Consider the following 14,199-nt stretch of genomic DNA (forward strand, 5'->3'; position numbering starts at 1 on the left):
CTACCCACTTGGTAAAGTAGTCCACTACCACAACTAAGAACTTCCTTCCACCCGTTGCTGGCGGGAATGGCCCGAGTAGATTGATGCCCCATTGTGAAAAGGGCCACAAGCTGGTGAGATACTTGAGGTTGGCAGCGGGTTGATGGTAAATATTGGCGTGTCTCTAGCATTTGTCACATTTTCTGACGAACTCAATAGCGTCTATTTTCATTGTTGGCCAATAATACCCCTATCGAAGTGCCTTCTAGGCGAGGGCCCTGCCCCCCAAGTGTCCGCCGCACAATCCCTCATGAGTGTCACGGAGTACAAGCTCGGCTTCGGTAGGTTGCAAGCAACGCAGATAGGGGGGCATGTAGGATCTCCTATACAGCCGTTCATCTATCATGACATATTTGGCTGCCTAGCGCTTTACCCTTCTAGCTACATTGCGATCTGCAGGGAGGGTCCCGTGTAGCAGGAAGCTCGTGAGTGGGTCAATCCAAGTCGGCTCTGCTTGAATGACGTGAGCGACCTCCTCTGCCCCCCCGAGAATGCTTGGCCGGGGCAAGTCCTCTATATGCACGGTCCTCATGGTGACGTCGCTGGCACTAGCCAGTCTGAACAGGGCGTTGGCCCCAACATTCTCTGACCTTGGTATTTGCCTGATGAAATGTGACTGGAAGTTGAGTAGGGCCTCTCTGACTTTGGTCAAGTAGGCAATCATGGTTGGCTCGCGAGCTTCGTATTCGCCGGTGACCTGGTTGACCATGAGCTGGGAGTCACTGCAGATAACAATGTGCTTTGCTGTTACTTCTCTGGCTAGGGCTAGTCTAGCTATCAATGCCTCATACTCTGCTTCGTTGTTAGATACCGCAAACTCAAAGCGTAGTGCGTACTCTAGTTTCATGCCACTTGGGCTGTGTAGAACTATTCTGGCTTTGTTGCCCTGTTGGTTCGAGGAGCCATCTACGTGAAGGATCCAGGGCTCCTCATCTCAGCTCAGGCTTGGTCGAACTAGGAGAGATGCCACACTGGTTGCTGCCTCACAGGGCTCGGACTCGATCGGCCTGGGAGCTTTGGGCTCACCCGGGTTGGGAGCCTCGTGCTCAACCGGCCTGGGGGCTTCGAAGCTGAATGTGCACTCGGTGATGAAATCTGCTAAGGCTTGGGCCTTAATGGTAGTTCACGGCTTGTACTGGAGATCGTACTCACTGAGCTCAATGGCCCACTTCGTCAGCCGACCAGAGACCTTGGGCTTAAGTAAGACTTGCCTCAGAGGTTTGTTGGTGAGAACGATAACAGTGTGAGCTTGGAAGTATAGGGGGAGCTTCCGAGCTGCAATTACCAGTGCGTATGCTATCTTTTCTATCTCTGGGTATCTCGTCTCTACTCCCTACAATACCTTACTGACATAATAGATGGGTCGTTGAACCCAATCTACCTCTTTTATTAGTACCGAACTGACCACTTCATCGCTTGTCGAGAGGTACAGTCCTAAAACATCGCCCTCATCGGGCCGGGTTAAGATCAACACACCAGCGCGGTATTTCTTGAGCTCCTCAAACGCGAGCTGATAGTCTTGGGTCCACTCGAACCCTTTTCTCTTGATTGCCTTAAGGAACGACAGACAACGGTCTGCCAATTTGGACATGAGGTGGCTCAGGGCGGCTATGCGACCATTCAACCTCTGAACCTCCTTCACCTTACCGTCCTCCCCTTGCCAACTTGTCTTATTACTATTGTTATTATTATTTTTTACAAAGATCCTCAAATATTCGCGACGGATGAACTCCTCTATCTCGTCGCGGAGGTTTTTACAAATCTCGGTATCGTGACCGTGATCTTTGTGAAAACTGCAATATAGATTTTTATTTCTTTCATTGGGATTCCCCCTTAGACGGGGTGGCCACTTCACGTATGGGGCATCCTTGACCTCTATCAGGATTTCGGCTCGCTTCGCATTCAGTGGGGTGTAATCAGCTTGGTCCGCCACAGGAGCTCAGAATAATTGACCTGGCTTTGCTCCCCGAACTGTATCCTTTTTCTTTTGGCTGTCCCCTTGACTGGAGGGCTCTCCTTCCCTCTTCCTTTTTTTGGGTGTGCCTTCGCCCTTCTGGTTTATCTCCTCTTCGATGGCTATGAACCTATCCACGAGCTTCAGAAATTCGGTTATGGTCGCTGGCTGGTTGACGATCATGTGCCATTTGAACTCTTTGTGTGTCATGCCCTTCTTGGTTGCTACAAGGTGTACGGTGGGGTCCAGGCACGGTATCTGCATACAAGCATCGTTGAACCGCGTGATATAGCCTCGGATGGATTCTCCCTCTCTTTGCACTATGCTGAGGAGGCTTTGTTCAGTTCGCGGGCACTGTTTGCCGGTGACGAAGTGGGATTTGAAGGCTTGTGCGAACTACGCCCAACTTCTTATCGACCCAGGTGCCAAGTTCCAGTACCACGTGCGGGCTGCTCCCCTTAAAGTAGTAGAGAAGGCCACGCACATGCACGATTCACTGGCTCTCGCCAGGTGCATTTGTGACTGAAAGGCATCTACGTGATCATTTGGGTCAAACGACCCGTCATACTTGTTAAGAGGAGGGAGCTTTGACTTCGGCTGAGCTTACCTCTTCTTTGCCCCCGAGCTCAGGCAGATCGCGAGTGACAGATCGGCGAGCTCGGTGGCAGCGTCTCTCCTTCTTGGTGGGCTCGGCATTAGTGCTGCTCACCTCTGTGTTGTCCGTAATGGTTTGTGCAGGAAGTAGCCCGGTTTTCTGGTGACAGTTGTGGACAGAGGGATCCTGTTTGGAGTTTGTTGCCAGGATCTCGAACCGGTTCTCAAGAAGCGGGGTTTCAAACTTTGACTGTTGAGCTGATGTAGACCTAGCGAGTTGGGGTCCTCCCGACCTGTCCGCTTGTGGCGAGACCGGGGTAGCCGATCTCTCTTGTCTGTCGCGGGGGGAGGCTTGATTTTTTGGGAGGTTTTGGGGGGCCTCTCCTTGGCCAGAGGGGCGCTCGTCCTGGGGGTGAGACTTAGCTTGCTGCGAGGTTGGGTGTCGGGGCGGGAACTGCGGTTGCTGAAGCTGAGGTTGAGCCAGCTGGGGGAACTGCTGCTGATACTGATACTAGGAGACTTGGTGCAATACTTGTTGTTGATAGAGCTGAAGTTGTTGGAACTGTTGCATTTGGGGCTGCATGGCTCGCATGCACTGCATCAAGTCCTCCAGTTGGTTCGGGTTGGCCGCTGAGGGTATGACCGAAGGTTCGGTGAACGTCGCTCCGACTATAGCATGGAGTGGGGCGATGACAAGTGCCACTATGAGAGGCACATTCAAGCTGGGGATTACGTCCGCCGAGAGGGGGACGATGAACTATCCGATACAGACAGTAAGAAGCTGGGGTTGTTCCCTGGAGTTATCCATTTCTACGCTTCGTTCAACATTGCTATAGGAAGCCATGAGTGCTAGATTTTTTCAAGGAAGAAGAGAACTGTGAAAGTTTAGAGAGAAAGGCCTTTTGAAGCGTTTCTCACAGACGACGCCAAATGTTATTGCTTAATCTGGTCACTCCTAGCTGGCACTCGCATGGCTCCTGAGAGGTACCTGAGACGAGAGGAAAGAGGAAGAACTCTAGGGGGTTTCCTAGCGAGAACGCTCTGATGATTAAGTTAGTACTGTGTGCAAGAAGAGAAGGGAAATTGAAGGCTAAGAGTGAAGGTTGCGCAAGTGATTCAAAGATACCTTGTTCCTTGAGAATGATCCCCTTATAACCGAATTCCATTGCTTCAGGCCCTCTGACTTATGACATAGCAGGTATAACCGCCACTATCAGCCTGCCACAGCCGTTACAGGCAAGGCTGAGGTGACACGCGCGGGGCCGTCGTTGCCGGGTATGTGCCTGTCAGGCGCGAGACACCTTTCTAAGGGTGACAGGTGCGGCGCTATCTGACGAGGGACATGTCTGCTATCCACAGATTTGTCGGGTACGACGGTCGAGTAGGAAGATTTCCTGTGGTATACCGAACCACCCTTCCGCGAATCACCCTGAGCTGGGCTGTCTCTTGAGTGATGAGCTGCCTGTAGCAGGTTATGCTGAATTGGCTGACCTGAGGTGTCCATGCCTCGGGGTGTCCAGAGATGGATCGGTGCGTTCTTGCCTGGGAGTGGCCCGATGTCCATTGGGGGGAGCTCGGGCCTTAAGAGAGGTCAGGACGTCCCAAACTCGGGACGTCCCGAAGTGCCTTAACCTCGGGGAGGAGGTGCAGGTAGGGTGGCTCCCTGCGAATAGTCTACCCGCCGAGTTGCCGAGCTAGTACTCGGTGGGGCTTTCCCTCCGAATTGTGTTCACACTCGTTGCACTGTCATATTGAGTCATTGTTTGAGCAAGGTCACGCCCACGTGTACCCGTGTTGCGAGATCGGGCCAAATCACCCTCCATCAAAAATACTTTAAAAACTTTGGGAATATAAAGATTTGAACCCAAGCACTCATGGTTACAAAGGACCATGGTCACACTTTTAACTATGGTCCTTAAACCAACCCTACCTAATTGTTATTAGATAGGATCTAGTTGCAAGTTCATGGAATTGACCCCACCCAAGATGGTTCTAGCGTATGGGGGTTTATCCTACCCAAACCGGCCTATAGAACCAACCTTGGTGGAATTTGGCCTAGTGGCCTTGGAACTAGACTTGTCTTAAAATAAATTCCCAAATACTTTGGGAATGTAATGATTTGAATCCAATTAAGCACACAAAGGAACATGGTCTCAATTAACCATTTAGCCACTTACATGAATTGACAACTATTCTTTAATTTAATAATTAAATATGTATAATAAGTAATATAAAAATGAATGTTTGCATAATTTAAATTATAATGATAAGTTTTGAATTATATATTAATATATTATGATAAATATATAGATTTCATCAATAAATATAATATAAGTTTTGATATTAACATTATCATTGGTACAATTTGTGATTATAGTACTCTATTAAACTCAACAACATATATAGCTATCTAATCTGATTCTTAACATTGTGGAATGATGGATTTCAAAAATAAAAGTTATGAAGTATTTATTTTTTTAAAGAAAAATTTTCATTTGTTTTGGTAAAGAAAAGGTGGTACCACATGTAGACGCTGGAACTGATCTTGACAGGCTAGATACTAGTTCCAAAAACCTTTAACCGACTCTACAAAAATTTCAGGTTCTGCCTAAAAATGTACTGAACTGACCCATGCTCAGCCATGACACCACAACTCAACCAAACATCTATTAACAAGGGAGACAAAACAACTAACACTAGAAAGGCATAGAAACAACACCATCAAGAAGGTCAAATCAAACAGATATTAATTTCCAAAACCAGTCCTAAATTCATATGAGAAGTTTGCCCAATCAAAATAGATAGTAGAAACTGCATGAACCAGCCTTTTACCACCTAAAACTTGGTGGTCAGTCTTTGACCAACATATAATCAAGTTGTTGAATCCCATCCACACGCCTTCCTTGTCATTGACCTCAATAACTATTTTTTAATCACAATTATGAAGCCCAATCAAGGACTTGATGAGTATTTGATAATACGTACTTAACCAATTAACCCACATCGCCTCCACTTTGGGAGAAAAATTATTGGATTTTGACGTCTGATGTATCGAAAGGAATGAACCTGCTAGTAGTGCTTACACACAAGCAGTAGTTTTCAGCTTTCCCATCAGAAGCCTCTCTAGCTAGACCCAAGCAATAAACCCAATCTAAATAAAGAGGAAGAATAGGAGCCGGAGTTGGATTTTGAATGAACCCAATAATGGAAAACTTTTATTCGGGATTAGATCTTTATTGTATAGTTAAAGTAGTACAGGAGAGGTACATCTGTGTAATAGACTTACACTTAATAAACATCAATAGACTTTATATTACTTTCACTGCTTATTGAACTTAATCTTCAATGGATGATCACTCAGAGCCAAATATCTGATTCCATTCTTGAAAAAAATACCGAGATCTCGGCATATAACCTTGCAGAACCTTCTTGGAGAGCTGAAACTGCACACATTGGGACAGAAAACAAGCTTGTAATCCTCCTCGTACGGTTCAATCTTAAACCAACTGCTCAGGGTTTCAGGGCCTGGGTTCCCCAAAGCCCCACAAGTGTTGACGAACCACTGCTGTGTCGATGGGTCGAACTCTCCCAGCTTCCACACTGTTGGCTGTGGGAGTAATGTCAAGATGGCAAACCTGATGTTGAGGTCTGTGGATACACGGATGATTCCTTTCTTAGGATCCACGGGATAAAACCATAGCGGCAGACCATTGGACTGATTTTCTTCATGTTGGACAACACCAAATGGGCAGCTGCTGGAGTTCTTGGTGCTGGCGAAGCCAAACCCACCAGCACTTTCGTCGGCGGGCAAGATGTAGTATCTGACCCTTGAGTGGAGCGGGCGACCCATTGTGTCACGAACAGCTTCTGGTGCAGCTGCGACCATCACCAGCGGCCATGTGGTGGCAAGGGCCAAGAGCAAGACAGGAAGCAGAAGTGGAGCAGTAGTCCTCATAGCTGTGACTATGCTTTGCTAAATTAGAATGAGAAATTAATTGACGATGAGAGGAAACAAAGAAGGATGTCTCGTATAAATAGAGCCCCGGCCCCATGGATGGATGGCTTTGGCCAATTAGCCAATACCCCAATAAACAAATTAACTATAGATCTTTTAGTCAAAAGTCAAGAGGGATTGAATTGAATGGAGAATACCCACATCCGTTCCGGGGATGGAGTACACAGGAATTGTAAACAGAGTGAAATAAATGTTAGATAAGAGCAAGAGATGATTTGTAATTGTAAGGCATACAAGAATAAACAGTTCGTATGCTTAGAATTTTCTCTATTAGATAATACAACTGAATGGGTTGAAGTCAATTTTAGTAGGAGGCAGGGTTACGGCGGGCAGAAGAGGAGAGAAGAAAACCACCGGCTTGAACTTGAAGGCAAGTGTGGTGTTCTGTGTTCAGCTCTGATTTGATGGTTGGGTTAGAACTATAGTTAGAGTTGGACTTTTGCTAATCTTTTCACACTTTGGGTTGGGTTAGTGTTAACCAACCCATGGGACAAACCGACCCAACCAGAATACACACTATCATTACTTTTATATCAGGTTGTGTTTAGTGATTTTCATTCCATAATTTTATATTTTATTACTGCTAATTTCATAATTTTAGATTTTCAAGTGGAGATTTATTAACCATTTTAAACATTTATGTTTAGACTTTCAACTAAAAATCATAATAAAAACATCGATCACACAAAATATCAATAATAAAGGAAAATTTATTGTTCGGGTCATGGCCGAACTGGTTTTGAGAGACACGTGGCCGGTCAGTCATCGCCCAACCACCATGGCCACGTCGGCATATCTCAGCCAGCTCCACGGCCTAGGCTGGGCTATGCTATTATTGTGCCCCCATCTTATTCTTTCAGCCACGTCAGCTGCACGCCACATGGTTAAGCACAACTACGGATAAGAGGAGTGAGGAATACAACTCCACCGAGAAATAGGACTCTGTCCCAAGAATCTCAGTGGCTAACCTCATCCCAGAAACCCCAGAAGTCTAATCCGACTAGGACACGAATCTTCAGCTATAAAGAGGTATCCCATGCTCAAGGTAAGGGATCCAATTTCTGACACCCATACTGTTACTCTGCTCGGACCAACACCCTTATTGCTCGGCCCTACCATCCACTACCTTCTATTGACTTGAGCGTCGGAGTGCCTACCCGGGGATAACTCCTTGGGCCTCTGATTTCCTTTCTTGATCATAGGTCTTGAAGCACGGCCTTGTCCTACCATTTCGACCTTGTCCTTCCACGGTTTGTGCACTACCTCGGATCGAGCAACATCATTTATTATACCAAAAAGTAATGTTTTTGAATTGTCGTGGTCGGACCATTTGGCTTGGGAAACAATCGGTTCCGTTTTACCCTAAACTCGGTCTTTAATAAAAAAATTGTTAAATTGGTCAGTAATCTGCTAACCAGAGTGGTTGAACCATTGACCCATTGGATTTGTTCAACATTACTTTTGGCCATTTTTTATTTTTTATTTTTAAATTGAAATGGGCCATCCATTCAAACCAGATGGTCAAACCGTTGATGTAAAATCCGGTGGCTCAAACGGTTCCGATTTTAGGTCAGTTTTTAAATCCTTGCCAGAAAGACATGATACCGGAAGTGCTTTGACCAATCAAAGTACCCCTGTGACCTGTGATGAATGCGACTTGATTAGTAGGGGTGTCCATGAAAAACCAAATTGAATCGAGAAAACTGAATCACAAAATGTGGTTAACCGAACCGATCAATTTGGAATTTTTGAAAAATCGAAGGACTAGTTCGATTTTCGGTTAACCTATAAAAAAATTGGTAGTTAACCGAACGGACCGATATATATATATATATATATATTTATATGTATATTTTATATATATTTTTAATATATGTCACATATTTTCTATATATTATATATAAATATATACTTATATTATATTCATAATAATATATTTATAAATATATTATATATTATATATTTTTAAAATATTTATAATATATTATGTATCATTTATTATTTATAATATAATATTTTACATATATTTATATAATATATATTATAAATATGAAAAGCCGAAAAACCGAAGAACCAAACTGGTCAAAAACTAAAACCGACAGACCAGTTAATTGGTGGTACCGGCTCAATTTCGGTTTGGAGAAATGAAAAAACCAGTACCACTGGTTTAGTTTGTAAAAATTGCCCATGGTTTGGTTAACCAAACCGTGAACACCCCTATGATTAACCACATACTATTTGATTGGTTGTAACCGATATCATAGTTGAACCCATAAAAAATTATGGATAGTTGTAGGCAAAAAAGTTCATTTTAGGTCTCTTAATCAAATAACAAGATAATTTGCGAGATTTTATGAGGTAGGGGAAAAGATTGGGATCGGCCCAACTCGAGATCAACTTTGGGTTGGGCTATGGTTGAGAGATGTAGGTTCAGTTAGGGTTGAGGGTTTTAGAACCTTCGGTTAGGCTAGACTTGACCTTAATCTGACCAAACCAGGCCCAATGATAAGGCTACCTCCTACAAGGCTGGCCAACCAAGTCAGATCACAAGACCAAAGAAATCTCTCAGTTTGAATTTTTAAATTTTCTGTCGTACTCTTATTCTTATCTTCATATGATGCGTATAGTAAATCTATCTATCTATAGAAAGAGGAAAGAGGGGAGGTGGGGGTGGGGGCAACAAACTTTGTTGTTGAGAATATTTTTGGAAATGCCCCGTTACATAGAATGGGGTAAAATAGTAATTGCCTCCTATTTCTTTTTAACCATAACCATAGACATGGGCATAAATGGGTGAAAGTCACCATAGAACTGGCTAAGGGGTCCTCTCACCAGTCACCACATCGATGATAACAGAATTAAAAGAGATGGAATCAAATGTAATCCCCATGGCCGGAGTGAAGATATTGCTGGTAGCTAGAACTAATAACTCAGTGGGTTACTTAAAGGCTGTTTGAGAGATATTAGACTTGAGAAAGGAAGAGAGGGAACCCTCCCTTTTATAGATAGGCTGCTTTCTTTTGTCACAACAATCTATTGAATTCTCTCTATTGTTGAGAATATTTTTGGAAATGCCCCGTTACATAGAATGGGGTAAAATAGTAAATGCTCCCTATTTCTTTTTAACCATAACCATAGACATGGGCATGAATGGGTGAAAGTCACCATAGAACTGGCTAAGGGGTCCTCTCACCAGTCACCACATCGATGATAACAGAATCAAGAGAGATGAAATCAAATGTAATCCCCATGGCCAGAGTGAAGATATTGCTGGTAGCTAGAACTAATAACTCAGTGGCCTGCTTAAAAGGCTGTTTGAGAGATATTAAGACTTGAGAAAGGAAGAGAGGGAACCCTCCCTTTTATAGATAGGCTGCTTTCTTTTGTCACAACAATCTATTGAATTCTCTCCTAAAACAAAGAAATTTTTGTATGAAAAAGTGTTAAAGTGATACTAAAATCTCCATTATACAACAAACATCGTTTTCATTTAGCTTTGATTGAATTTATTCAATTCGAGATACTCATGTGCCACAGACAAGTGGCATCATCATTTTGTAGGATGTAATCAATATGAACTTGTAAGAGGGGGAGTTAGAAGTGAAAGAAACAGAAAATTTAACCAATGTATAGGACAAGTGCCATGGATGCTTTGACCGATCAACCAATTTATTGCAAAGGGAGCACTTGCTATCATTGTTGAAATTAGCCTCATCATTCCGTAGCTTAGATCAACCAATCTATTAATTGCAAAAGTAATTAATCCCCATTTTTCAAGCTCACATTTCCTGTGATCGTGGATGTAGGACAATTTAATTAGAGACCCTCAATAAAATGCAGAAACATCAGCATTTGTAATAAATTATATCAACTGATTTTTATTTCAAGCATTGGGTGTTCGAATTTCGTTTGCGACATGGTTGGTGGAAATGCTTTGTCACATTTTCCTCCATGGATGATGCGACAAAGTGCAGACCCCATTAGACATGGTAGCTGAAGAATGGATTACAGGACCATTTTAATTCGACTCATCTACGTACATCAAATAATCCCATAACAGAATGCTTTAATTCGGGACTAATATTGTATACTGTTCTACAAATTAAAGGTGTAGCACATCGGTGTAAACATCTGAACAAAAATTCCAATCTTAAACCAGCTGCTCAGTGTTTTAGGACCTGGGTTTCCCAAAACCCTAGTCTCTCCCATGGTTAATTATGAAAATCGGACCGGATCGGACGGTTGGGCCAGTTGATTTGGCAACTGGTTCTATTTCATTTTTGACAAAAAAAAACTGTTGATTTAGTCAGCGACTTGTTGACCTAGGTGATTGAATGGGCAGTTGATAGGATAGACAGATCTCTCTATTATGAATTGAGAGATGTGTGACTTCAATTCACTGTGAATAGAGAGTGGGTAGGAAATCTGGGCTCCTCGTTTTGCTCTTTTCTCTCTATTAGTTTGTCATGCGCCTGCCATTAATTTTTTCGCACACTTGTGCTGCAGTTTTGATCGAGATTTGAGGTGGAGAACAGGAGTTCAACTTGTTCCAGTCATTTGCAACAGCTCTAACAAATTCAATATCACTAGAGGTGCACTTGAAGAGGCATACAAGAAAGCCCAAGGGGCCAACATCAAAGTAAAGGGTTTGATCATTACAAATCCATCAAACCCACTAGGGACATTAATCTTAGATCGAGACACATTTAAAACCCTAGTAAGCTTCATCTACCAAAAGAACATCCACCTAGCTGCCGATGAGATATACACAGGAACTATCTTCAGCCATCCTACCAATTTCATAAGCATCTCTAAGATAATAGAGGAAGACACCGAGTGTAGTCGTGATCTCATTCACGTTGTCTATAGTCTCTCCAAGGACGTGGGACCACCAGGCTTCATGGTCGGCATAGTTTACTCATATAATGATGTCGTGGTAAAACAATGGTCGGAAGAATGCATGTCCAGCTTTGGACTCGTCTCCACGCAAACACAACACCTAATTGCATCCATCTTGTCAGATAACGAGTTTGTTGAGAGCTTCATCCAGGAGAGTGCAATAAGGCTAGCGATGAGACATAAGATCTTCACGACGAAGCTTGCCCGAGTGGGAATTGATTGTTTGAAGAGCAACGCCAGACTGTTCTGTTGGATGGACTTGAGGGGTCTCCTCAAGAACCAACTGTCGAAGCAGAGATGGAGCTGTGGCGTGTGATTATCAATGACGTTAAGTTCAATGTTTCGCCTGGTTCATCTTTCCATTGCCTAGAACCTGGTTGGTTTAAAGTATGCTTTGCAAATATTGACAGTGAAACTACGGAAGTGGCTCTGCGGAGAATTCAGAACTTCATGCTTCATCTCAAGGAAGTTGGCATGCCTGTAAGGAACAAGAGTTAGCTAAAAAATAACCTCCGATTATGCTTATCATCTCGGAGATTTGAAGAGGTGGTCATGTCACCACCCTTGATATTGCCTCACTCGCCTCTTGTTAGTGCCAGGACTTGACTAGCTTAGGTTGATCCTGCCGCCGGTGATGGTTGTTAAATCACTGCCAGGTGGATGGGAGAGAGAGAGAGAGAGAGGGAGAAGGGATGTCTCGTCTGCAACACCAAAGGGAGAGGAGAGGAGAGAAGAGGAGAAGAGCAAATTAAGCATCCTCACATGCTTCAGCTGTTTACACGATTTGGAGATGCGTGGCGCGTTCTCCAAATGCGCGGACGGTGCCTTGATTGAGGGTGCGTGGACTGAAGCCGAACTCCGAAATAGGGTAATAAGATTCATAAATTATGTATTGTTTTAGTCAAAAGTTGAGGTTTGAATTGAATAATAAATACAAGTACATTTTTGCCTCTAAGTTTTAATTTGAAAAAGAGTAGAAATACAAATATATATAATGCATATAAAATAATAAAAAATATAAAATTTATATTCTATATATTTGTATTTATACTCTAAAGAATACAAATACAAATATATATAAAATAATACAAAATATAAGATTTTGCATTCTATATATTTATATTTATTCTCTTTCCAAGCTGCGTCTAAATAAGGATTTGTTCCTCACACCGTCGCCCATTCAATTGTGCATTGGTTGGGAATATCCCGATCCCCATGAATAAAAGGATACAAGTATACATAAATACAGCCCACATCCGTGTTGGAGATGGTGTGCACAAGAACTTCAATTTTAATAGAAGAGAGCAAGATGTGTGGTTGAGATGAATCGTAAAGCATAGAAGAAACAAAGTTTATTCTTAGAATTTTCTATTGGGTAATACATTGGGTTGAATTCAATTTTAGTAGGAGAGAGAACTAGGGGCGGGCAGAAGAGGAGAAAAGAAAACCACTGGCTTGAGCTTAAAGGCAAGTAGTATTCAACTTGATTATTTATTTTTGATGGTTGGGTTAGGGTTAGGGTAAATGTTGACTTTTGCTAATCGGATCACACTTGGATTAACGTTGACCCTTGGGACAAACCACCCCAACTTGAACCCTGACTCTACACTATTTTACTATTAATAATTGTACATGTGTATTAGACCTGACAATTTGAGATAACAATAGTAATTTCAATTTTCTTATCAGAACCCACTAAAAAAGAAAATTAATTAAGATATTTTTTGATGAATTTAGATTTAGTATTTTATTTACATTGTTAATAAAAATGTTTTTATTTATCATATTTATTTTTATCTAATATAATAAATACATAGTGCTATAGATGTGCGCAATTTTTTGACAAATTTCTGTATTTTCTATAATTTTTTTATTTGTATCTATGTTTTGAATTTTTATTATATAATTATGACATCAAGTGTTGGTCGACTTGAAAAAAAACAACCTAATGCATTTTCTGGAAATTTTAAAATTTCTATTCCATTTTCATAACTAATTGAAAAAAACAATTATTGTTTATCACACTTATCTTTGATTAATATGACAAATTTATAGTATTTGAGACATGTCAAATTTTTTTATAAGCTTTTTATAAATTTGTTTTGTAGTTCCATCTATTTTTATTATTTTGTTTTAGCATCATTGCTTGACCCATTTACCCAAACGATTTGACCATTATGGTGCGAGGTGGGCAGAATTTGTACTCAACCTAGGTCCAATATGCATTGGGCCTAATGTTCAAGTCCAAGGTCAAGTTTGGTCTGTCTGATCTGTGCCAGTCCATATCGAAAATTAATGCACTCTGGTTGGGCTCAAGCTTGGATTGGTTAATCATCTCCATGCTAAAATTTGATATAAATGTATGTATATACGCATACATGTATGCAAATATATATGTATATGTATAGGTAGATAACCCAGCTCAATTACTTAAGTTTAGGCATGAGTGTAGCTTGGAAAATACAAGAGCTCTGACTTTTGGGCCTAGACCTAGGCCCAGATCAAGGACTGAAAATCCAAGCCAGTTTGTCTAAAATTGCAAAGTTCAATTGGTGCAGTCTCAGATGGAGATTGCCTAATTTGCACTCTTATGGGTCATTGGCCTCCAAATTTTTTTTTTTTTTATAACTTTTTGCATTTTTAATTATTTTTGTCTATTTCTTTTTTAAAACTTTTGTTATTTAATTATGGCATTGCG

The 14,199-nt window shown here is 42.0% G+C and overlaps 2 pseudogenes across 1 annotated transcript; one reads left to right on the forward strand and one right to left on the reverse strand.

The window, feature by feature from the left end:
• Positions 1 to 5,773: 5,773 nt before the first annotated feature.
• On the reverse strand, positions 5,774 to 6,597 carry LOC148864118 (kunitz trypsin inhibitor 5 pseudogene; annotated as a pseudogene). The gene has a single exon (XR_016110823.1). The product of XR_016110823.1 is annotated as a kunitz trypsin inhibitor 5 pseudogene (transcript).
• Positions 6,598 to 10,983: 4,386 nt separating this feature from the next.
• Positions 10,984 to 12,053, forward strand: LOC148864119 (1-aminocyclopropane-1-carboxylate synthase pseudogene; annotated as a pseudogene).
• Positions 12,054 to 14,199: the final 2,146 nt, after the last annotated feature.

This window comes from Nelumbo lutea, chromosome 3, assembly GCF_056320005.1.
Source record: "Nelumbo lutea isolate HS-2025 chromosome 3, American lotus-T2T, whole genome shotgun sequence".
Lineage (NCBI taxonomy): Eukaryota > Viridiplantae > Streptophyta > Magnoliopsida > Proteales > Nelumbonaceae > Nelumbo > Nelumbo lutea.